The following is a 24,171-nucleotide window of genomic DNA, read 5'->3' as shown; positions in this document are numbered from 1 at the left end:
ACTACTGAAAGTTGAAACCAAAGTGTTCACACTGAGCTACATCCTTAGCCCTTTTTATCTTTTGTTTTTGAGACAGTGTCTTGCTAAGTCTCTAATCGCCCAAGGCTCATACTTGGAATCCTTTTGCCTTAGCTTCCTAGAGAACTGGGTTTACAAGCATGATCCACATTGCCAGCTCTAAACCTACCTTTTGACAGTCTTTTTGTTTGTATTATAGCTAATCAGTAAGAAGTGGTGTCTCTTTGTGGCTTCATTGTATTACTCTAATGACTAGTGATGTGGAAAAGCCTTTTATTGTGTGTGTTGGCCATTTTACTGTGTACCTTGGGACAATGTCCATTCATATTCCTTGTGTATATTCTATTTGGGTTGCCTTTCATATTGAAGTTGTAATATTATTGAGTCTTTGAATATTTATGTATTCTAGATACAAATCCATGGTTAGAGTTATGATTTACAGCTTTTCCCTCCCTACATGTTGTTTCACTTTCTCAGTGTCCTCTGAAGCACAGAAGGTTTTAATTTTGATGAAGTCCCATTCATCAGTGTACTTTTCTGTTATATCTAAGAAGACTGCTTAGTTCTCTTTTGAGCTGTCTTTGTCAAGTGTCTACTTCACTTACTATGTAAGTTACATAAATTCTTTGTTTTTATTGTTTGTATGAGGATTGTGTTAATGTTTTTAGCAGTATTGGGCATTGAACCTAGGGCCTTGTACATGTAAGGCAAATGTTCCCCCAGCCACATCCTCAGCTCTTCTCAAAACATCTCACTAAGTTGCCCATGCTGCCTCTCTGGAGCAGCTATGAGATGCTCTTGCTTGTCTCCAAAGCAGCTGAGATTATGAGTGTGTGCCACCTTGTCTGACTTGTTTTAATATTTTTAACATTATATTTCAGTATAGTTTATGTTAACAGCATTTTGGAAGCCATCTAGAATTTAACTTCTTACACTTGACCACTGGGTCATGTCAAGCCCCAAGGCAAATCATTAAAGAATCATTAGTCTTTTACTTTTCTATTTTAACCTAAATACTTAACTGTATTTAGCTGTCAGTTGATCCTTCAGGATGGATCGATAACTTTCCCATTATCATGAAAAGACATTGTGTAGATTAATTAAGTGAATTATAAATGCTGCTGTTTTCCATTTAAAATGAGCAAATGTAAAAGCCAAAGAACAAAGAGGACATTATAATTTGATTGTACAACTTTCACTGTCTCTTTATAAGCAAGTTCCCCTAGGCCCATTGTTTGTCCAGTGACAGGACAAATACCGTGACATTCTTTTCTTTCCTTTGTTTTGTTTTTTTTTTTTTCCCAGGGATCAAACTCACAACCTCACACTTGCCAGGCAGGCGCTTATGTTGCTGAGCTAAACCTCTGGCCACTATGGCATTCTTGACTGATGACATTTTCATTTCATTCCTCACACCCAAGCAGTTCCGTGATGTTGAACTTCTTGTTGCTAGACCTTGCTTGCTTGTAGCCATCCATCCCCTCTGTCGCCATCTCAAGGAAGGCCCCTATCATCTCTCTCCTGATTACTGGAATGGCTTTCTAACTCATCTCTGCCCCCATTTGCTCTCCTCAGCTCTACCTGTCACACACTTCCATGGTGGTATTTCTAATGCTCTTAATATTTAGAAGGTGAGTGGCTCCCTGTTCCCAACAATCTGGCTGCTGCTGGTCCCTTTTCATCCATCTCCTAACCCATTACTGCCCTTCCTTCTAACTTAAGTCACTGCTTCAGGTCCTTTTTGCCTTCGAGCCTGATTTCTGCCGGTTTCCAGTTCTGCAATATCACTTCCTTTGTGCTTTGGCTGCTGTAGCTTCTGTAAGAGCTTGCTAGCTTCTTATTCATTCTTGAGGGTATATTTTTTTTCTATTAAACTTTATTGTTATGGACTATTTTGCCAATTTTTTCCATGCGGATATGCATTTCTCAAGGGCAAAGACCATATCTAAATAACTTTGTATCACTGGCCAGTTATACAGATTATGCTGTCCACATTGCAAGAGAGAGCTATAGTTACTGTTTATTGTATGGTGGGTAAATGAAATATGTACTCCTGACTTATCTTCTGCTTCTGTGATTATGAAAACTGTATTAACTTTTCTGTTTTTGAAGCCATTTTACACTAACTTTACTGCATCTGTTGTTTTGCTTTAAGTCATTCTTAAATTTGCTTTAAGACATTCTGAACATGCCTGTGTATCCTTCAGTATGGAGAAACTCATTCCATCACAAGCCATGTCTGTTGTAGAGGTAGTATAGTGTCAACTTGATTGAATTTGAGATCCACCCTGGGACTGATGGAGCCACTTCTAGGTGTGTCTGAATGGGTCATGCAGGTGTAGCTGGTCCTTTACCCTTTCCTCTGTGGCACTGTTCCTTTGCCATAGTTCCTAGCTGCATGAACTAAGCAGCTCTGTTTTACCATCCCCATTTGCCGTGATGTTCCTGCCCTAGAGCCAGTTGACCATGGACTGAATCCCCTTAAACCATAAGCCACATTCAACTTCTCCTCCTTTAAATCCTGTGTGTCAGACAATGTGTCTCACCTGTGAAAAAACTGATACATTTGCCGTTACAATGACCTGTGGAATGCATGTGGTTGTAGAACCTAATACCATTTTAGTTCTTTCTCCTTGAGGGTTAAAGAAAATGAGTTTAAGTCCTTTCCTACATATGGAGGGACCTGGTGTCCAGGATTTGTATGCTTCCATGGGACATTATATTCTCATGGGCATCTACCACTTCATTTTCTCTTTCCTGCTGAACTTTCTGTCTCACCCACTTTACGCTGTCAACAGGCATTGCTATTTCCCTTTGTGTGCCAACCAAGAGACATGACACAGATCTTTCACATTAACAATCCCTAAAATATCACTCAAATGTGTCTGAGACACTTTACTAAAGTCTTAGAAAAAGGCATGGAGCTATGTTGTAAACTCATGCCACAAATAGTTTACATTATTCAATATTGACCAAGTCCTTTAGCAACTCTTTCTATAAGAATTTTTTACTGCCTGTTTTTTGGCAAATCTCTTGCCTCAGTTATTTGCTTAGCCTGTGTTTTAGCTTTTATTTGAGACCAAATATCTGACATATTAAACTTAAAGGACAAAAGATTTATTTGGCTTGTAGTTTCAAAAATTCAGTCCTTGGGCGACTGATTCCACAGCACAAACATCAACAGCAGAAAGGCATGATAGATAAAAGCCATTTACCTTATGGCAGTTGAAAGCAAAAAGAGCCAGAAAGCCAGAATGACAGATACATCCTTCAAAGGCATTCCCCTAGTGACCTTTCTCCTTCAACTGGGCCCCACTTCCTAAGAGCACTTTGAGCTGTGAACTCAACAAGGGATGAATCCACTGATGAGCCTTGTGCCCCTTGATCCAATTACCTTCTCAAAGTCCTGCTTCTGAACACACAAGACTTTGGGGGGACATTTTAGATCTAAACCGTAACATTCCATCCTAGCTTCTATTTTGTCATGCCAAATGCATTTAGTTTGCCTCCAAGAACTGCCAAGGTCTCCAAGTTCAAAGTCTCTTCTGAGATTCATGTTCAAAAAGTTCCCTGAAGCAGTAGCTCCGGGCAAACACTTCCATTCTAAACAGGAGGAATAGGGGAATAGAAAAGAATCACACCAGAGCAAGACTGTTTCCGAGCAAAGCAAACATTAAGTCTTACAGCTTCCTGTCTGGTGTCTAGGTCATGTGTTGGCATCATGTGAACTCCAGAGGGCTTGGACAGCCCTGCTCTTGTATCCTTGCTGGTCATAACCCATATAATCTCTGTTCTAACTGGCTCTGCTTGCTTTTGTTTTGTCAAATGTTTCATGTTCATGGCATCTCCAAATTAATGGTATCTCCACTTCAACTTAAGCTTCCCACCTGCCATTCTCCCGGGAACTCCTGGCAATGACTCAGACCCTGGCCTCCCAGGCCTTCTTTTGAACCCCAGGAGGAACACCTGTATCCCATAACTCTTGAATTCTGTATGTCTGCATAATCAGTGCCATGTGGACAACACCAAGGTCTGCTGCCAGCTCAAGCAGTCACCAGACCCCCTGGACCGTGGCTGCAGTGGCTTCTGAGTGTCTGGATGGCTGGGTACAGTGAAGAGAATCCTGGGCAACTTAATTCCTTAGGAGGCCCTTCTCAAGCAGTGTGACAAAGAATTATTTTCTCCTATGATAAGTTTATATCTTTTCATTCTTCACCCTATAATTGATGGGGTCTTGTGATGGCATTAAGGAATCTTCTTATTTTGTTTCAAAGTACTTTTTAAAATAACACTAATTTCTTGAGCAACAAAGCATACCTTCTTTGGCCTAAACTTTGTTTGTGCTTCTTTTCTGAACAAAATGAAGAGTTTTTCAAATTTTTGTGCTCTGCTTTTGTTCCCAATTCTCACTATAAATCTGACTAGCAGCAGCCAGCAGTATCCTTGTCACTGCATGAATGTTATGCTGCCTTAAAATTTTCTCCACCAGGTAATTAGTCCACCATCTTTAAATTCAGCCTCCACTAAAGTCTTAGGACAGAAATAAAATATAGATAGGTTCTTTGGCAGAAGGTAACATAAATGACCTTTACTCCAGTGCTCAATAGAGTTCTCATTAAAACCTTCTGATCCTGACCTTTATGGTTCTGATTCCTATTGGTTCTGGGTTTCCAAGCTCCAACTAGGACCATCCATCAGGCTCTGCTTTATAACATTCTAGGGTCCCAACCTTTCCAAACTTTTCCAGTAAACCATTTCTAAATGTTTCTAAACTACACAGTCAGATAAAGTCACAATCACAACCTAACTTTTTAGTACCAATTTTCTGTATTAGTTAGCTTTTTGTTTTTGGAATCAAATATTTGACATGTGCAACTTAAAAAAGGAGAAGAGAAGTTTATTTAAGTTCATAGTCCATGTACTGCTGACTTAAAGGCATAAACATTATGGAAGAGGGGTGTGGCAAAGGAAGGTTGTACAACTCATGGAAGGAGAGTGTCCAGGAGTGACCTGCAAAGGCATGGCTTTAGTGACCCACCTCCTCTAGCTAGGCCCACTTCCTAATAGCACGTTCTTTTTTAACTCATCAGTGAGTATAGCACCTCAGTCATCTGAAAGTCCCACCTCTGAATACATGAGATTCTTAAGGAAAATTTTAGATTCATGCCATAGCACTCTCTTTCCTCTTCTGTTATTCCCTCTCCATGCCTTCTCCTAACAAATTTCGGGTGCAGCCCCAGACTCGAGGCCTATTCCAGACCAAATTATCTCTAAGACCATTCAGATCAGCTTTACCTTGGTGACCCTAAAGTGTGCTGTGGTGATAGCAAACTCTGAATTCAATGAAAATGGCTTAACAAAGGTTTAATTTTGTTCATGAGAAAATGGCTATGTGTACTGCTGTCTTCCAGATTACCATCCGGCCATCTGAAGTAGCTAAGACAGTGTAGCAGAGGAACACAAAGTTCAAGGGCCAACTCTTCTTTTATTGAAACTTTGCATTACATGTCATGAAAGCAGGGGAATAAAATAAAGTACTTCCTGTTTTGTTCCTAGTTCCTGGTTTCAGCATCTATCAGCTTCACCCCTTCAATACCCACCTTCTCTGTCAGCCTTTCTTTCTCATTTTCCCTGACCTAGTACTGAATGGTTTTGAAAGCAGCCCTGGGTATAAGATCAATTTACTCACTATTATTTTGTCTTTCAAAAAATATAACCACACTATCTCTGTGATATCTAAAAACTGTCTTAATTCCCTAATGTCATCAAGTATTGATTCCATGGTACCATTTGCTTCAAGAGACCCACATCACTTCCTCACAGACTGCAGGCCAGAAGCTGTCTGCCTCCAGGCTGTAAGCAGGCTGGGAAATGCAGTCTCCTGCATGCCCTGGAGAAGATTCAGCAGACACAAAGCATTCTACCTTTGTGTCTGACAGTGGCCTGCGGTGATGTGTACTTTTTAAAACAAAGCAAAACAAAACCAATTAAATGATGCTTTGCTTCCTGAGAGAAATTCCAGGGTACCCTTTTCAAAACTATGTTTCTTCCCCCCTAAATTTACTGTTAGTGGAGATCCTCCATCCTGTCTCTTGAACCCCCCAGAACAGATCCCATCAGCTTCCAGAGTCCTCACGGACCCTCATTCATCCTGTAAACACCAGTTACTGAGTCCAGGACCTGCCTGTTTCTGAGGGCTTAGATGGGTACCCCCTCTTTCAGGAAGCTTTCTGTGACATAATGTCATTTCCGTCTCCTGCCTCTGCACTTAATCATTTATGCCTTCATGAGAGTTTCTTCAAAAGATTGTTTTTCTTACCATTTCACCAAACACTGGTCACTGAATGAATGAATGAAAGAATGTGTTAACTGGGGAAGCTGGAGGCTGTTCTGTGTGAGAATCCCCAAGAGCAAGTAATAGGGCTGACCTGATCCAAGGCCACTGGTTCATGAAAGTAGAAATCAAAAAATTAATTGTGAAAATGTGCTACATGCAGGCTGAAGTCTTGACTCATACTTCTTAGAGCCTTGAAGATAAGAACTATCTTTAGGGCCTTTAAAATCATCTCATGGTTTTGCTAGACTTTGGCTCAGAGCCCAATATGAAAGAACTGGTGATAACACTGTAGGATAAAAGAATGGCCATCCTGGTTACCTTTAGCACTCTTGGTTGCGGGTTTGTTGGGCTGTCTTTCTGAGAGGTTTGTAATGTACCAGATACTCTCCTCCAAGCCCCAGGGTTTCACTGTCATTATTAATTCCCCTCCCCACCTTGTCCAGTTTTTTGGTCTTCAGAAATAGCTGCAGGGCTGTGCTGACTTGTAATTTCATATAAGCAATAAAAGGTTTCCTTGAGAATGACAGAATTTAGACTGTGGGCTGTCTGATTACATTACATAATTACATGTGTAACAAAATACAAATACAGTACTGTGTGGTTCTGGCACTAATTTCCAATCCCTGCTCTAAGAAGGGTGGTGGAGCCCTTAGCTGGAGTGTGTCAGGAGCTGTCCCTGCCTGGCCTGGTCCTGTTGTTACTGTGGCTGTCTGCCTCTCACGTGTCCTTCACCATTCTGAACCTTCATAGCCTGGATGACTGTTGCTGTACCTGTATTTAATTAGTCACAGAGACTCCTCTGTTACCATCTTTGCAGTTACTCCAAGTCATTTTGTTAAATTGCTTTTTTTTTTTTTTAAGAACTGAGACAATTCTGCCTTCATAGTTTCGAATCCCCTCAACCCTCCTGCCCCTAATCCCAAATGGAATTTCTGTAGGAATGAGGGCCAGAGCAGACATTTTCACCAAAGATAAAATGATGAAGGAAGGCAGCTGTCTTGTGAAGACCAACAAAATCTTAGCTGAGAATAGCAACAACAAAACAGGCTGGCAGGAGGGGACCCTGGGTAGTGAAAAGAGACTGCAGCCAAGGGTAGAGGGTGGGCTTGGAGTGGAAATTGCAAGCCAAATGAGTAATATTAAGGGGAGTGAAGTGACTGAGAAAAGACTGAAGGGACATGTGCTTTCCGTGTGTTTCTGTGTACTGCACTGGCTTAATGCAGCAGGGCTCTCAGTGGACCCCAGGACAAAAGAGGGCGGCGGCACTCTGCAGCAGCGGCCTCTGGTTCCAGTGGTGTCTCTGTCTGGAATCATTGGTCCTCATCTGCTTGTGAGCAGTGGGAGAATCCTTACTGCACTTTTGGTGTGACATCCTTTGATTCCCATCTGAAAACTCTTTCCCGCAAATCCCAAGACCATGGATGCATAGCTTTTAAAAATGACTTCCCCAATTTTTCCCTGACAGGAGCCTTGCAGGATTTTATTATTATAGTCTACTCACACGTGCCTCAGAAGCCACTGCACTGCACCCTCAGGTACAATCCCAGGACCTAATGCCCAGAGGCTCTGCCTTTGTGGGCTCGCTCAGTGGACATGCATTTGTGAAGAGATGCAGTGGATTTATTTGTCCTGTCAGAATGGTGTCCTTTATCCTGGGATTTACTCTTCTGTTTCCCTTAAGTAAGTGTCTTTAGAGATGCGATTCTTCAACATTCCCTCTTGAAAATCATAAATGACAGCTAAAATCAGAAGCCTCAGTGAAGTGCACTTCTGCATAGGTTTGGAGCCTGCAGTAGGAAGAACATGTTTCCTCTATGTGGGCAACTCAGTGCTGCCTGTTTAGTGGATTTTGTTTTACCAGATTTGCAGAGGCTGGGGGACAAAGGCTGAGTGTACATTTGAGGGAACTGTTGCCTCTATAATATTGAAAATCGTTGTCTTCCATATCCATGAAGTAGATGAAATAGGATTTTCAGTGAAAAAATATAAAGTCTTCCCTTCAGTATCATGTTTTTTTATGAGTTGTCATTCTGGATAAGCAACTAGAATAGATTTTCTTAAATGGGTAGGTCAGTTTCTCCTGTTCAGAAATAAAGGCAGAGGCTTCTGCTGTATTGTAGAAAGATCAAGGCAACGAATAATAAGATTAAGATTGATCAAAGACCTCGGCTTCTTCCTTCTAAATACATGTCATTCTCATTCTTCCCATTTCTAGTTGATGGCTTCAAACAGGTTCGATACCTTAATCTTGATTGTCACAACTATTTCTTCCTAATAGTTACTGTTCTGGAGGACCTTAACATGGAGGAGCATCATAAACTCAGAACAAGGCTTTGTTGAATTTGTTTTCTTTTTAGAAAAAATAATACCCTGTAGGGGAAAGGGAGAGTAAAAATGATCAAGGCATGATATGGACACGTACCAATCCCCCAGGATGAATGTAATTATTATATATCATAAACATGTACTGATACAAAAATAACATAATACCTTGTGTGCTTAAAGGATGTGCAAAGTGAACTATGCAGTTTCTGCTTCAGCCGCCAACAAGGGAACTTAAAACTTGGTTTTTAAAAATGAAACTGAAGATATTCTATTCTCTTAAAGCAACGGTTACCAAACCAGAAGTAGTAACAGAATCACCAAAGGAGCATGTTTAAAATAAAGATTTCATGTCTCATCTCACAGGTGCTCTGACTGAGTGATAGGAGACTGAATTTGTATGCCACCAGCCATCTGCAGGCATCCGGGACTCCCTCCCTCGCCTCTCTCTCCTTCTCACTCACTCCTTTCGTTAGTGACTCTGGGGTTTGAAGTCAGGGCTTTGCACACACTGGATGTGTGCTCCAATATGGAGCCACCTCTCCAGCCTCTTGGAAACACTCTTTTTGAGACCCATAGGTATAAACCATGTGGTCTGCAGTGAGATGATCCCTTAGGGGTCAAGGGCTGCTTTCATTATGTATTTGGCTTTGTTTTATAGCAAAGTAGCTTCTTGAGAATGAAAGAATTGTCAAGGTCATTGAATGTAGTTTTTTAAACTAAACTAACACTGCATGATAGTAATGCATCTCACTTTTCTTAGATACAGGGAATAAAGGGAGGAATCAGAAGTACAAAGAGGAGGGAGAGGGTGAGAAGATGGAGCTTGTGACGGCAGCACATTTCATCTCAGGCCTGAAGGCCAGTCATTGGAAAATGCTGATCGAGATCATTTACTGAAATTTTATTTCTTCAAAAGTGTTTAATCTGTTCCATCTACATATTCCATTTTACTGCAATGTGGAATCCCTGAGAAGCTGACCAAAGTTGAAGGGAATACTTTCCACTAGGAATGCAAGAAAAGCAAAAATGACTGCAATGCCACACCTGAACTTCAAGTCCTGTCTTCCTGCTGTGGGGCGTCCTAAGGAGTACGAGCAGCCCTGCAGAGGTCTGCTGGGATGCCGTCACAGGAGATCGTGCCTGGTTCTGAGCTGGCGTCAGCCTTGACTGCCTTAATTGCATGAAACCTGAAGTCCACCAGCGCAAGGTGCTGGTCAGGGCCTTGTTAGGCTGCTTCCGCACAGAACCCCAGTGTTCACCATCCTGTTTCCTTTGAGCTCTCACATTAGTAAAGAGATTTGAATGCAGGACTGTTGGCAATGCAGAGCTGTACAGGAGGCCAGAAAACCCGGCCACGTGTGCCTCCTGTGGGACACTGAGCAAATCATGCGCTCTGCTGTGGGAGTGGGGGGTGATACCTAAGCCAGGTTCTGTTGTTACCAGATCGCTACATACAAATGCTTTGTGAACCAGAAAATGTTGTATATGTTAACAGGAGTCTCAATATTATTGCAGGAGTTTGTTAATAGGCCAACAGGATAGCCCAGTACAAAGTAAGCTGTGCTCTGTGCAGGAAGTATGTTGAGTTAAAATAAAAATATTGCTAAGTACTTTATAGAGAGAAGAGAACAAAGATATGAAGAAGGAAATGAACCTCATACTTGCTTTGTGGAAACTTGGCTCTTTTGCAAGTGTCTGGGTAGGAGGTTGCTAGCAATCTTAGATGGTGAACTTCATTTTTTTCCTACTGTGATAAAACTGGCTCTCTTCCTAAGATAACTTATTAATGTTGTCTTTCAGAGGTCAGAAAGACCTAGTAGCATTTCACATTTACTTATCTGTAGTAGCAACAGTTTTCACTTAAACTGTATGCTTTGCAGTTTAATGCAAAAGAAGAAAAATATCAGCTTGGTATAGCTTTATGATTCTACTTGTAGGAGACAAAAGCTCTTTCACTTACCCAGTCCCCACTGTTGTGTGGAGTGCCGTGAGCTAGTGTGCATTAGCTGCTGAGAGGCTGCGAGGCAGAGTATGCTTTCTGCCCTGCAACCCATGCCACAACTACTGGGAGATAGCAGATGGCAGTTTGGGTACAGCTTCAACAGGATGCCCCAGGAACTGTGGGGCACATTGCTGGGGTGTCTTGGTGGTTGTGGAAAGCTGGGATTGTGGTCAGTGCTGCCTAGTGCTTTTCTCACTGCTGCTGCTGTCCTGTCTCCTTCTGGCTACTGTGACTTGAGTCCTCACCATGCCCTTGGCCATGGTGCTCCCACCTTAGCCCCTGCTGGATTCCCTTAAAACATGAACCACTTTAAACCTCTCCTCCACTGAACCTTAGAGTCTAGGTATTGAGTCTCAGCTTTGGAAAGCTGATTACTACAAGCGGGTTATCTTTTGTTGGATTATAGAAACATACATGGTTGCCTTAGGCCAAAAAAAAATATAAAACTCAAATATTTCCAGACTTGTAGGCATTATTTGAAAGTCATATTGAATTGTTACAGTTCAGAGTCCAGTTGAAGGGCCCAATGCTGGGGAAGTAACTATATCCAAGAAATAGCGGCCGCCCTCCCCCAGGGAATTTTTGTTTCGGTGGAGAGGAGCAGCACCACGGAGCAGGCCCAGGGAGGGGTGCTAAATCCTGAACTGTGTGCCACCACCTAGCCCTGACAGGTGACACAGAAGTCTTGACAGAGGAAGTGACAATTGTGCTGGACCTACAGGCTGGGAGCAGCACCTGTTCTAGAAGATTGGGAGAACCAGTGAGCTGCTACTGTCAGGATCAAGAAGCCTGAAGAGGCAACAGATTTCCTTAAAGTGACTGGTGTATGAAGATAAGAGAAAAGAAGAGGCTGAGACAGCCCCAGTGACCATGTTCTCTCCTCAGTTCTAAACAAGCCTGGAAAGCCCCATGGACAGAAAGAGGAAGAGCAGACCTCAAGACAGTTGGCAGCCACGAAGGAGTCGCGGAGCCCACGTTGCTGATGGGTCAGGGTGGATTGTCCTTCAAAGCCTGAGATACTAAGTCACTCTCAGCTCCCTGGCTTTGAGTTCTTTGGGGAAGTTTTAAAAGAGCATTGTCTTAACCAGGCTGATTTGTTTGACCTCTGGTCCTTATGAGCCAGAAGGTTAACAAGGTGCTGTGAGAAACTGGCCAGAGAGTGGTACAGATCTCCTTGCCTCGTTCCATAGCACCCAGGAGTGGCTTTGCTGGCTTATTCCCTGGCACTGTGCAGTGAGTGTTGTGCGCTGCTAGTATACTGTGGTTCACTGAAGGCCACAGCATCTGGCTGGCCTTCTCTGTTGCCATGGAGAGCAAGAGGTGAGGATGACAGACCATGCACCATCCATTGGACCCGCCTTCCCCGTGACTTCCTGCTGCCAGCCTGGTTTCAGGGCTTAGGTCCTGCTGTCAATCATCCTGCCCTTGACCATCCTTTTCATTGATTTCCTGTGCTTTTGCACTTGTGATTTTTCCCCATTACTGTTTTTTTTTTTTTCTCAGTGAGAACTGTTAAAATATTTAAGGCAATTTATTTTCTTACTTTTTTAATTTTAAAGAGAATAAAACAAAAAACAAAACAGCAAAGCAAATCATAACAACAATGCAAGTAACACAGCACTTCACAAGACAACAGGACATCAACAGTGGCTACTATAATGTCTCTTGTTTTCTTCGAAATAGTTGAGCATACCTTCACACACAATAACAAAATAGCATAAAACCATTCAAAAAAAATTAAAGCATTACAGGACTTCAAAACCAGACAACAGGAAATGAACAATGGCTACTATCGTATCTCATTTTCCTCAAAAAAGTTGTCCATACTGGCCAGAGGTTTAGCTCAGTGGTATAAGTGCCTGCTTGGCAAATGCAAGGTTGTGAGTTTGATCCCCAGTACCAAAAAAAAAAAAAAAAAAAAAAAAAGTTGTTCATACCATTATGCATAATAAAATCAAAACACAACAGAATAGAACCAATCAAAACAGAAGAACAAAAGCACAATAGGACTTCGAAACAAGATGATAGAGGAAATCAACAGTGGCTACCATAATATGTCATTTTCTTCAAAATAGCTATTCATACCATCACACATAATAAAATCAAACAAAACAGAATAAAACCAATTAAATGAATGAAAGCATTATAAGACTTCAAAGCAATATAATAGGAAACCATGATTATCACAATATAACCCATTATATTCAAAACATCAAACACAGTAAAATCGAACAAAATAAGACAAAACAAAGCCAAACCTAACAAAATTGTAAAAACAATACAAGAGTTCAAGATAAGACAATAAGAAATGAACAGTAGTTACCATCTTTCCCTCCCCCATCACTCTTACAATAACTATTTTGCTTTTGGATCCCATTAACTCCTTCTGTTTGTTATACGAGCGTTCATGTGTATGAGTTCAAACTGTTTCACTCATGCACATGATCTCCACTTGCATCCATTTACCTATAGGGGCCTTGAGATTATTCTACTTTACAGCTGGGTAGCTTTCCACTGCATGAAAATGCCGTATCTTTCTTACCCATTCTGCAGTTGACGGGCAAATTGCTCTTGCCTTTTTTCTGGTGCCCTGTCACATGGAATAATTGTTTTCTCTCCTTTGATTTTCAGTCTTTGAATTTCTTTTCTAGTTAAATGTGTTTCTTGTATACAGTATATCAATGGATCATGTTTCTTGATCCACTCTCCCTGTGTTTCTCTTTATTGCTGACCTGAGGCCATCTACATAAATGGTTACAACCAACATATATTGGTTTGTCCCTGCCATGCTATCCTCCTGTTGTTGGCCCTCTACTTTTCCCCTTCATTCAATTGCCTGTCTTGTTTGAGGATCCTCCTCTGCTGCTGTTCCTGGAATGATAATCATCTCTCTCTAGAATATCCTTTACCACTCTCTGTAAGATTGGTTTGGTAGTCATGAATTCCTTCAGTTGTCTTTATCATGAAAGTATCTTATTTTTCCATCAATTTTGAAAGATAGTTTTGCAGCATATATCAATTTGGGTTGGAAATTGTTTTCTTTCAGGATTTGAAACACTTCACTCAAAACTCTTCTTGACTTGATGGTTTGTGTTGATAAGTCTGCTGTGATATGATCCATTTCTTTGCTCTAACAACTTTTAATGTATTATTCTTCTGCTGAATTTCTGGGATCTGGATTATTGTATGTCTGGATATAGATTTACTTTTAGATTTACTTTGGTTATGGCTAGGTGGATTTCTTTGCCTTACTTATCTGCATGCCAGATCCATTTCCTGTGTTTGGGAAATTTTTCTCTATTATTTCTGTAAATAGCCTTTTAATTTTATTTGTGTTGACTTCTTCTTCACCAACACCTGTCACTCTTAAATTATGTTTCTTTGTGTCATCTTGCAGCTGCTGAGTTGTTATTTTTAATGGATCTTTTTTTTTTTAAGAGATCTTTCCTTTCTTGATCACTAGCTGCAATCCTATTTTCTTTTTTTTTTTTTGAATTTTTTTTTATTTAAGGAGAAAAAAAATAGAAAAAGGGTACAAGTAATACAAAATTTAAAAAATAAACAGTAAGAAATCACTAGTTAATAGATTACATAGTCTCATCTTAGAAATAGTTGTTCAAGTTACAAAATGAAAGCATGTAAAGTGGACTTTCAAACAGTGAGAGTGCAAACAGTTTTGTTCAGTGATCCAAAAAAAACCCTCAGTAACATGGTTATCCATCTTATACCCCTAAACATATATGTAGTTATAACCTTTAGAGCACTTTCTTTTCTTTTCTTTTGTACAATGACAATTACACATTTTGGGTTTTATTACTCCCACAGTTCTTATTACTTTTTTTCGAAGAGAGTAAAACCAAATGCGACGTATCAGAACAGAGTCAGTCAAATCAAAAGGATGGACATAATAGATAATGTAAAAACAAAATATAAGGTGATCAACAATGGTTACAATACTGCCACTTGATATTTTAAGAAGAATTGTCTATATCATCAGTTATAATAAAATTGAACAAAACAGTAAAGAATAAAACCAAAGCATTAGAGACATTACAGGAATTTAAGATAATAGGCAACCAGAATGGGTATCATAATGAATCTTATTGTCTTCACAGTTGTTGCCTATTCTTTCGAACTTGGTACTATCAAGCAAAGCAGAAAAGGGGGAAATCAGTCAAAACAAGATGTTGAGGGCAATACAGGATTTCAAATCAAGTTAATAGGAAATCAAAGTAGGTTACTATAATGTATCCTGCTATTTTTTATTTATTTTTCCCTTAATTAAAAAGATAAAAATAAAAAAGTAAATTTTTAAAAAGGGGATTGAGATAAAAGAGGGCATAACAACAGAACAGCACAGGTCAAAACATAACCATTTAAGCAAAATCGTGTTTCACCACAAAATATCCTGACATAAAAATAGTTACCTTAGTGTTTCTTTCCTTGAAATCTTTGAGTATAACTTTGTATACTGTAGCACCAAACATATCAAGACACTATAAAACCATTCAAGAGTATGACATCATTACAGGGTATTTAAAACCAATTAACAGAAAATGAACAATGGTTTCCTGTATAATCTCCTTGTCTATAAAAGTTTTTGCTTATATTATCATGTATAGTAAAATCCAATAAGATACAACCTTTTTTAAGACGGATGGAGACAGACAAATACAAGTTTGATGGGACTTCAAAACAAGATGATACTAAATCAGCACTAGCTGTTATGATGTCTTGTTTTCTCCAAAATAGCTGTTCCTACCATCCGATCTTCTCTACCTCATTTCTGTTGAGCTCTTTTTCTGTTGTTTGTTGTCAGTTTGTCTTCTTCATTTCGCTTTCTGCTCCATTCATTGTGGCTTCTCTACCCCTATTTCTGGAATCTTGGTATTTTCTTTTTTTAGAATATCCTGCAGTATTCTCTGTAGAGTTGAATTGGTGGTTGCAAATTCCCCTAGTTCCTCTTTGTCCTGGAAGCACCTTGGTTTTCCATCAATTTCTAGGGACAGTTGTGCAGGATATATCGATCTTGGCTGGAGGTTATTGTCTTTCAAAGCTTGAATTATTCCCCGCCCCACTCTTCGTGATTTGATGGTTTGTGCCCAGAAGTCTGCTATAATTCTGATGGGTGTTCCCTTGTAGGTGATCTGTTTCTTGTCTCTGACAGCTTTTAATATTCTGTTCTTATATTGGATTTCTGAAATTTTGATTATTATATACCTGGGTGTAGTTCTGTTTGGGTTGTAGGTGGCTGGGGTCCTGTATGCCTCATACATCTGAGTATTTTTACCATTTGCTAAATTAGGGAAATTCTCTTGGATTATTTCTGTGAATAGCTTTTGTAGTCCATTTGTTTGTGTCCCTACTTCTTCTTTTATGTTCTTAATTCTTAAGTTATAGATCCTCTTATCATCTTCAAGTCTTTGTATTGTTGCTGTTTGGTTTTTTTTGTTATTTTTAAGAAGTTTTTCATTTCATGCTCCCACCTTACAAATCTGTCCTCCAGTTCTGATAATCTATCCTTAGTTTCTTTCAAGCTGTTATGCCAGCTTTCAATAGAGTTTTTAGTTTCCTGATAATCCCTTTGAACCTGCTTCACATATTCTATGCTTTCTCTATTTTCTCCATCAAACAATTCTCCCTTTTTTTTCTGTTCTTCCATTCCACCATCTGTTTTTTCTTGGGTGGTACTCAGCATTTCTCTAACTATTCTACTTATATCTTGCTTCAGGTCATTAATAACTTCATTCCTGAACTCGTCTATGAGACTCGAGATAGCGCTTTATGTCTGTTGGTGCTGTGTTGTTGCTCCCTCTTCCCATATTTTTTGTTCCTTTTATACAAGCGTATATAGGAGGCCCAGTTTCTTTCTTAGTCAGTTATAGTTTGTTTGAATTGCGCCGGCTAGGTGTTCCCCCCTACTGCAGTGTACCAGGAAGACACAGACCTGGGCAGCCTATGCTGGACCCGCCCCTCCAGGCCAACCAACTGAAGGCTTCACTGCTAGGGTGCACCTCCAGGCGCTAGGACCTGGTTTGGGCCAGCTTACTGGGTCTTAGTGGCGTCACCCAAGCCAGGCACTCCCCACCAATCCTGCTTGAGAGGGGAATATGTGACTGAAGTCACTACAGCATCCTGCTCCGGCTAGTCTGCTCAGTCCTAGTATGTTCTTTGCTGAAGCCTCCTACTCTATGGAAGGGTCCCCGTTCCGCTCACTCACCTCAGGTCGATGCAGGGCTCCGGGCCAGTCCTGCTCTCAACTCCACTCACCGCTTCCCACTCCCAGAGCTTTTGCGCCTCTCTCCTTGCTGTGCCAATTGGGGCGCAGCAGCGGCTGCAGGAAATTCAAATTGCAGCTTCCAGTGGTGCGGGGTCCAGCTTCCGCAATGAGACCATATCTGTTCCTGTTATAGCACCGGGATTGTGTTTCCAGTTGGCTTCTCTTAGTTTAGTTCCTTCCTGGGTCAGCAAAGTATATTTCCCCCTGCTCAGGACCTCTTGCCCGGCACCATTTCTGGATTTTAAGTGTGGTTTCTCAGAGAGCCTCTGGAGCTGCTGCTATCTATCCGTCATGTTCTCCCAGAAGTCCCTGCAATCCTATTTTCATAGTTTGAAAGACTTTCTTCAGTCTCTTTCAAGCAGTTTGCCAGCTTTCAACTGAATTGTTAATTTCCTGGATCTCTCTTTGAATCTGTTTCATGCAATGTAATTCCTTTCAACATTCACTCAAGGTTTTCATCATTTTCCTATGCTCCTCTTTTTTGTCTATGTCTTCTTTAGAAATGCTAAGCAATTCTGTCAGTATGTTTGTGATTTCTTTGGTTACCTGAGACATTATTTCTGATTTGACTGCTTTTTACAATCTCATGAAGTTGTTTCCTTACTTCAGTTGCTATCCTCTCAGAGATTTCAGGTGTGTGACTTCCATTTTCTTCTATGACTGTATATCCCAGACTTGTCATATGTGGGCTGGAGGTCTGAGATTGCCTTTTGCTCCTTTGTTTTGACATTCTCCTGGGTTCCTCCCAGAAAGCTGGTTGTGGGGTCCCAGGCATTTCCAGTGTTGGCTGCCCCTAGGCAGTGTAAGGGGATGGGACAGGCACCTGGATTTCTCTAACCCAAAATTTAAAGGGAGGTATGAGGACATGGAGAAGGCTGCTCCACACCTGTGCAGCTACACTATGGCTTCCCTGATGATCAGGGGTATGTGTAGGTGGGGCTGCTTCTCTCAGCCTCTGTATCTGCACTGGGACTCCCACGATGGTGGCAGATACACAGGGATGTGTTTGTCTGTTTCTGTTAGTGGGTGATGGCTGCCCAAGGGAGCTAACAGCCTCCAGTGGTGGCCTACAGATGCATAGGGCTTACCTCGCTGTGTACCTGCTCCTGCTAGCTACCTGCAGGAAGGAGCCTGCCAGTGGCAGCACCTAGCAGGCTGAGGCGGATCTGCTGGTTCTCTCTTCTCATGCTGGCCACTGGCAGGCAGGATGGGGCTTTCTGGTGGTAGGTAGAGGCAGATCTGTTTGGCTGTCTCCCCACACTGGGTGCCCATGGGAAAGGGCCTTCTGTTGACAGCTCTCGGCAGGCAGAGGCAGATCTGCTGGCTCTTTCTCATTACTGTTACAAAGGTCATCCATGTTGTGTTCATTCTCATTGCTGAACAGTTTTTTTAACTAGGTATTTGATGTTATATTTATACACTTTGTGGTAGGTGGGCTTGTGGGATATCTCTCATTTTGGGCTATTAGAAATGGAGGTGCCATAAGCAATATTGTAAATGTCTTCTGGTGAAATGCATACGTGGTGTTTGGGGGTGTAAACTTGGGGTGGAATTGCTGAGCCATGAAGTATGCATGTGTTTTGTTTTCACAGAACTGCCTGCAGTTCTCAACGTTATTTAATCAATTTTGTATTGAATTTACAATAGTGTTTTAAAGTTGTGGTTGCTCTACATCATTACCATCAATGGATGTGATATTTTCCATCTTAGGGTCATTTTATAGTTTTTCATGTTACACATTTTAAGTCATGTACTCTTAATTATTAGGAATTACCATATTCATGTATTATTTAAAGCCATTTTTTGGTGGCCCTGCCTGGACTCTCTGCCTTCCTGTATTTAAATTCTGGTGAGATTCTAAAATATTGTCCTTTAATTTTTCATTTTTCATAATTCATCATTTTCTTAGAATCTCACTTGAATGTGATTTTGTATACTACTTGTTACACCATAGGTCAAAAACTTTCATGCACTCACAGGCAGGACTTTCGGAAGGTAATATGATGATCAAGGTGCTGTACTCTTCAGTGAATTAGGAGATGAGTACAGAGCTGAATATATGTGGTGCCTGGTCGAAAGAGGTGTTCCCTAAGACAGTGACCTTGAAGGGCTTCTCTCCTTCCCTGGCTCCTTCCTTCTCTCTCTGCCTCCTGACCTCCACGCAGTAGTGATCAGGTTTTTTCCACCCAGGCCCTTCAACCATGCTCTTTTCTAACCCTACTGAACATGGACTCAAACTTCTGAAACTGTGAACCCAAATAATCCTCTCCTCTTTTAAATTGCCAATGTTGAAGATTTTGTCTCAGCAGTGATGAAAGATGTCTAATACAGTATTACATATGAGCACATAATGTACAGTTGCATCCTCAGCACCAATGCAATGAAAATACTCTCTCTGGAAAGCAAGGGTGAGCTCTTACCCTTCAGCATCTAGGAAGATCTGCAGAGTAAGTATCAGCACTTTTGGAATCCCAGCAAAGATTTCTTATGCTTTGAGAAGGTTAATGCTGGAAGTGGCTTTCTGTGGCAGTTCTTGGAGAAGGTTATGGCAACGAAAGTAAAGGAGCTGCTACTGAAGGTAGAAAGCAGAGAATGCGTACACAGAGGCATCGTTGTGAGGACACAGGGAGGCTGCAGAGACCCCTTGAGGCTGAAGTTGTGAGGATACCAGCAGGTGACTTCTTGGGAAGGGGCAGAACAGCTCCCCCCAAGCAGAGCACATGGAGCCAGAGCTGGGGCAGAGCAAAGTGCTCTGTTATGTAGATGTGTCTTTGGCTGAGGCCGGTATAGCAACTGTGTTGCTGATGCCCTTCCACGGGCAAACAGGTGTGTTTGTGGATCCAGGCCTTGTTTTCATGAATCAGTGAAGAATTCTGCAAGGGAGGAAAAAGAAGGGTCCTTTTTTATGGGAGATAGCAAGAGCTGTTTGTTTGCAGTGCATGGGTTTGTCACTGGTACCTGGCGTATGCATTGGTCTAGCAGAAGGAAATATGTCAGGCTCCTGTGAGATCTTAGCAAAAGGTTTTCCCAAAGGCAAAAACAGAATCTCTGTATATTTTGGGGTTTAAAGCACTTTTTTCTAGATGACAGTGAAGATTTTGACTTGCACTGGTTTCATTGAGTGCTGTTGGATGGACTCCATCTCCTCAGCCTCCACTTCTTGTTCATTTGTTTCTCTTAGGAAACTGCTTATCAGTGAAAATGCATGACTAAATTGTTTAAGTAGAATTCGTAGCTCTCTGTGCTAAATATTCCACTTTGTTGGCAAGATATTTGAGTAGTTTTCTTGCTGTTGGCAAAATTTATAGTAGAAAATTAGTAAATAATACATTTTGTTTTTGCTCTTGCTTTAAAAAACCAGTCAACCCAGCAGGGCAGAGACATTCCACTAATTATTTCAGTTCTAAAATTTTAGAAGAAATAAACATGATTAGCTTGAATGTAATTCATTGTCAAGGCAGTGTTAAAAAGAAGTGCTCTAGTTGTTGATTACAGCTAGCTCAACTGGCCTCCCCTAGAGTGTAATTAGCTTTTGGAGTGACTCCAAATGTCTTCTTTGTGCTTAGATTTGCAGGATAATTCCAGTGCTATGTAAGTATTTCAGATAGTACTTAATGATTATATTACCAGCATGATCCGATCTATATATGCACTTGCAGACAGGGAACATCTCTGAGCTTCCATTAGACCAGAAAATAGTATTGATCTTCCTGGTATTGTAAGAAAGGAAAGTTGGTTTTAGTTCTCTGATGCATTTTACTTTTTAAACCTAATGAAATTTTTTAGAAATACCTAAACACATTACAATCATAGCATTTAAAAATATTAATCCTTATTTTTCCTTTTTTCTCAGTACAATGTTACTGGAAAACATCTAGGAAACGGGAAACTCTGGAGACAACCTATAGGGCAATGCTAAGTGTAGAGTTAAAATGAAGAAATGTTCATTAGCTTGCTCAAGCTGCAATTAGAAATAAGCTAAGAAAATATTATTTTTCAGTTCTGTTGCCCTCCCCCTTAAGGTTTAATATGGGAAGTATGAAATGTGCGTAAGAGTAGACACAGTGGCATGAAGCACTCCCCCACTTACAGTTTCAAAAATCACAAGCCCTGGCCCTTTTATTCTATTCACATCCCCTTTCTTCTCCGTCACCCTGATCGTTTCAAAGCAAATCTGAAGTCTTCTTCTGATGAAATCAAGACATAAACTTACTTTATATATGTAGATTTATTATATATTTCCAAAAGCCAGGAATTGTTAAAAATTATTACCAAAATACTATTATCACACTTAAAAAATTAATGATGTTTCTCTGTAGCCAGTTATATTGTCAGTCAGCATTTTGGGATTTTTTTTTAGTTGTGTCATAAACAGTTAATTTTAATAATAGTGTGATTGAATTAGGTTCTAAGCACAACCTATACTTGTTTGATGCCTCTTAAGTCACCTTTAGTTTATAGATGACCCAACCCTGTTGTAATATTCTTGTTTCGGAAACTGGATCATTGTTCTGGTGGTTCCTACATTCTGGAGTTCACATGTGGCTCCTCTGCAGTGTCATGTGATACATTCCATTGTTTTCTGTATTGTACTTTTAGGACTTGATCCAATTCAGAGTTTTGGTTTTTTTTATGGGAGTTGTGGTACTGGAGCTTGAACCTGAGACCTGATGTGTGCTAGGTAAACACTCTCCCACTGAAACACATCCTCACTCATTTTTATTTTTTATTTTGAGACAGGGTCTCACAAAGTTGTTTGGCCTGGCCGCAGACATGTGATCCTCCTGACTCAGCCTCCAGAATAGCTGAGATTTCAGTTGTATGTCACCACTTCTGGCCATCCATTTATTTTTTTTGTTTATTTATTTTATTTTTTAATAAGACTACTATGCAGATGTGTTTATTTCCTTGGGAGTTCATTAGGCTCTTATTTTTCTTTCTGTGATGTTAAAATTATTAGTTCTAGGCATCTGATTTAACCAGACCCACCCATTATATACCCATGTTGTACACAATCAGCTCTTCCACTAGTAATTCTAGCACCCATTGGAGTTCATTGCTTACATATATTATTTCAAGAAGAATTTTTAAAAATAATTTTTTTAAGAGTAGAATATATTTATTGAGAGAAAGGAAGCTTCTGAATGAGACTGAGACAAAAGGGGTCCCAAGTGGGTTGCCAAATATTCTATATTTTCTTGGGATTTTTGTAGAGTAAAATCATGAGGTAAGGTGAGTCTATTGGGGAACTCACAAGACAGATGGGCATGAAGTGAGACAGAGCTGTGATCAGCCAATAAGTTTAATTGTTCAGGTAAAATTGACCAAATAAGGGACAAATGGGGAAGCTAGTCATGCCAGTGATTCTTTAGGGGGATGGGATGGTGACTCCTGGCTTCTCAAGGTGATCCAGACTTAATCCTTAAGGGTTATACTTAAGGTTGCATTTGCCTTCTGTTTTGAGATCTGGCCCACAGCAAGAGGTGTGTGTCTCCTCCAAGATCAGGAGACATTTGGTCCTCTGTGTTGGCTTCTTCGAGGGCCTCGCCCTATCTCACTGCCTATAATATTTCTGACTAGCTCAGCTGCCTGTAACATTTCCCCCTCTGAAGAAGTACCCCAAACTGCCGGGAGGGAAAAATGGGTGATGACTGATCTGGCTTATTCAGGCTGAAAAGGGGTGTAGTTGTTGATTGGCAGTCAGAGATATTCTACAAAGGGTCTATCTAAAGACCCTTGATAGATGCCAGGTAGTTTCATCTTGCATGGCTGTACAGCTTTAAGTCTGGAGAGAGAAAGCCAAAGAAAAATTAAGCATACGTAGCCCAAATAATATTAACCAACAGAATAATTATAAGTGTAGTTAATAAAGATTTCCACTATGAGGAGCATAGTTCCCTATGTGTTCCCCATAGGGGGAAAAGGATAAGATCCAGGGAGTTTTGGAATCTGACATGTCATTAATTTGTCATCTAATATCTTGAATGGCTATTGAGATATTAGCAGAGCAATCAGGAATGTACACACAGCATTCAGTTAAAAGTAATTTCTAAGAGCCAAAGTGCAGCTGAGTCAACAGCTGTCTGTTTTTCCTGTGTTGCTAAGCACAGTCCTTACCAAGTAGTCAGCCTGGTGCGTAGGCTCCATCAGGCAGATGTCACTTAGCGCACAAGTCCCTCTAGCATTAGCTGTCAGAAGATGGGGAGCTCTGTGGCTTCCGAGGGTTGTAGCTAAGGAATCTAAAGACTCTTGTGGCTTTCTTGGCCTCCCAGAAGTGATTCATTGCAGGTGCAATAGAGACTACCAGTGACACTATCACTTTCTGTGGGAAAGGCAGTCTCCTGAGACAGTCTGACAGGCCCAAGCTATAGAGGGAAAAGTAGACTGGTATCTGTTATGTGACAAAGCACAGCCTTCCTTGGGACTTTGTCTTGGACAATACTGTTTAGTCTTTGCCATTTTATTAAAATTTACAGGAGAGGGGAAAGTGTCAGGTGGCAGCCTGAATGATTCCCATACCAGTTCACCCAGTCCATGCTGAGGTCTGAGCATCCAGACAATCTACACAGTGATGGCCCCACATTCTCTAGGGGCAGTGATGGGGAATCAGGAAGGGGATGAGGTCAGCTCAGCAGATCTGGGGATAACTACCTGACAACCGGAAGCCAAGCTGGACTGACTTTTTAACACCAGGTGGCAACTGAGAAACTCTCTTATCTGACCTTGTTGCCAATCCAGGAACCCCCAAGAAACTGTCGAATGGGAGGACAGCTCTCCAGAGCCTGTCTCAGTCTACTTTCCACCTTGGGCTCTGGGGGACCCAGAGTTACCTAATTCTTCTCTTTAACGCCCTGTACTGGATTGGAAATAAACTCAATCATTAAAAGTGATGAAAACAGATTTTACTCTTTGGCTGCTCATCTGATGGTGCAGAGGTCCCGAGGCCTGTTACAGGGCCACCGAGGAGGCTCGGGCAGGGCTCCACAGAGCAGAGTCCTTAGCACTTGCAGAGTGCTCACCAGGGCAAGCGTAACAAAGCCACTGTGCCTGCAGACTGGCAGTTGCTAAAAACTCTGTGCTCCAACAGGGACTGTGGCCTTCTCAGTGATTACATGTTAAAGGAGTAGCCCTGAGTTCTTCAGAAGGATATTTCTGAGTTGTGAGAGGTACAACTCACAATCCTAACCCCTTTTATATAAATGCTGTGGT

General features: G+C 41.0%; 1 protein-coding gene across 2 annotated transcripts in view; it reads left to right on the top strand.

Annotated features, from left to right (window-relative positions):
* Tmtc1 (transmembrane O-mannosyltransferase targeting cadherins 1) overlaps positions 1-24,171 on the top strand; it is a 257,242-nt gene that overhangs the window by 122,015 nt on the left and 111,056 nt on the right. The gene's annotated exons all lie outside the window — the stretch shown is intronic.

The sequence above is a fragment of the Cavia porcellus genome, unplaced genomic scaffold (assembly GCF_034190915.1).
Source record: "Cavia porcellus strain 051 isolate PalLab524CR breed Dunkin Hartley unplaced genomic scaffold, mCavPor4.1 scaffold_8, whole genome shotgun sequence".
NCBI lineage: Eukaryota > Metazoa > Chordata > Mammalia > Rodentia > Caviidae > Cavia > Cavia porcellus.
This window is presented reverse-complemented; position numbering and strand designations above follow the sequence as displayed.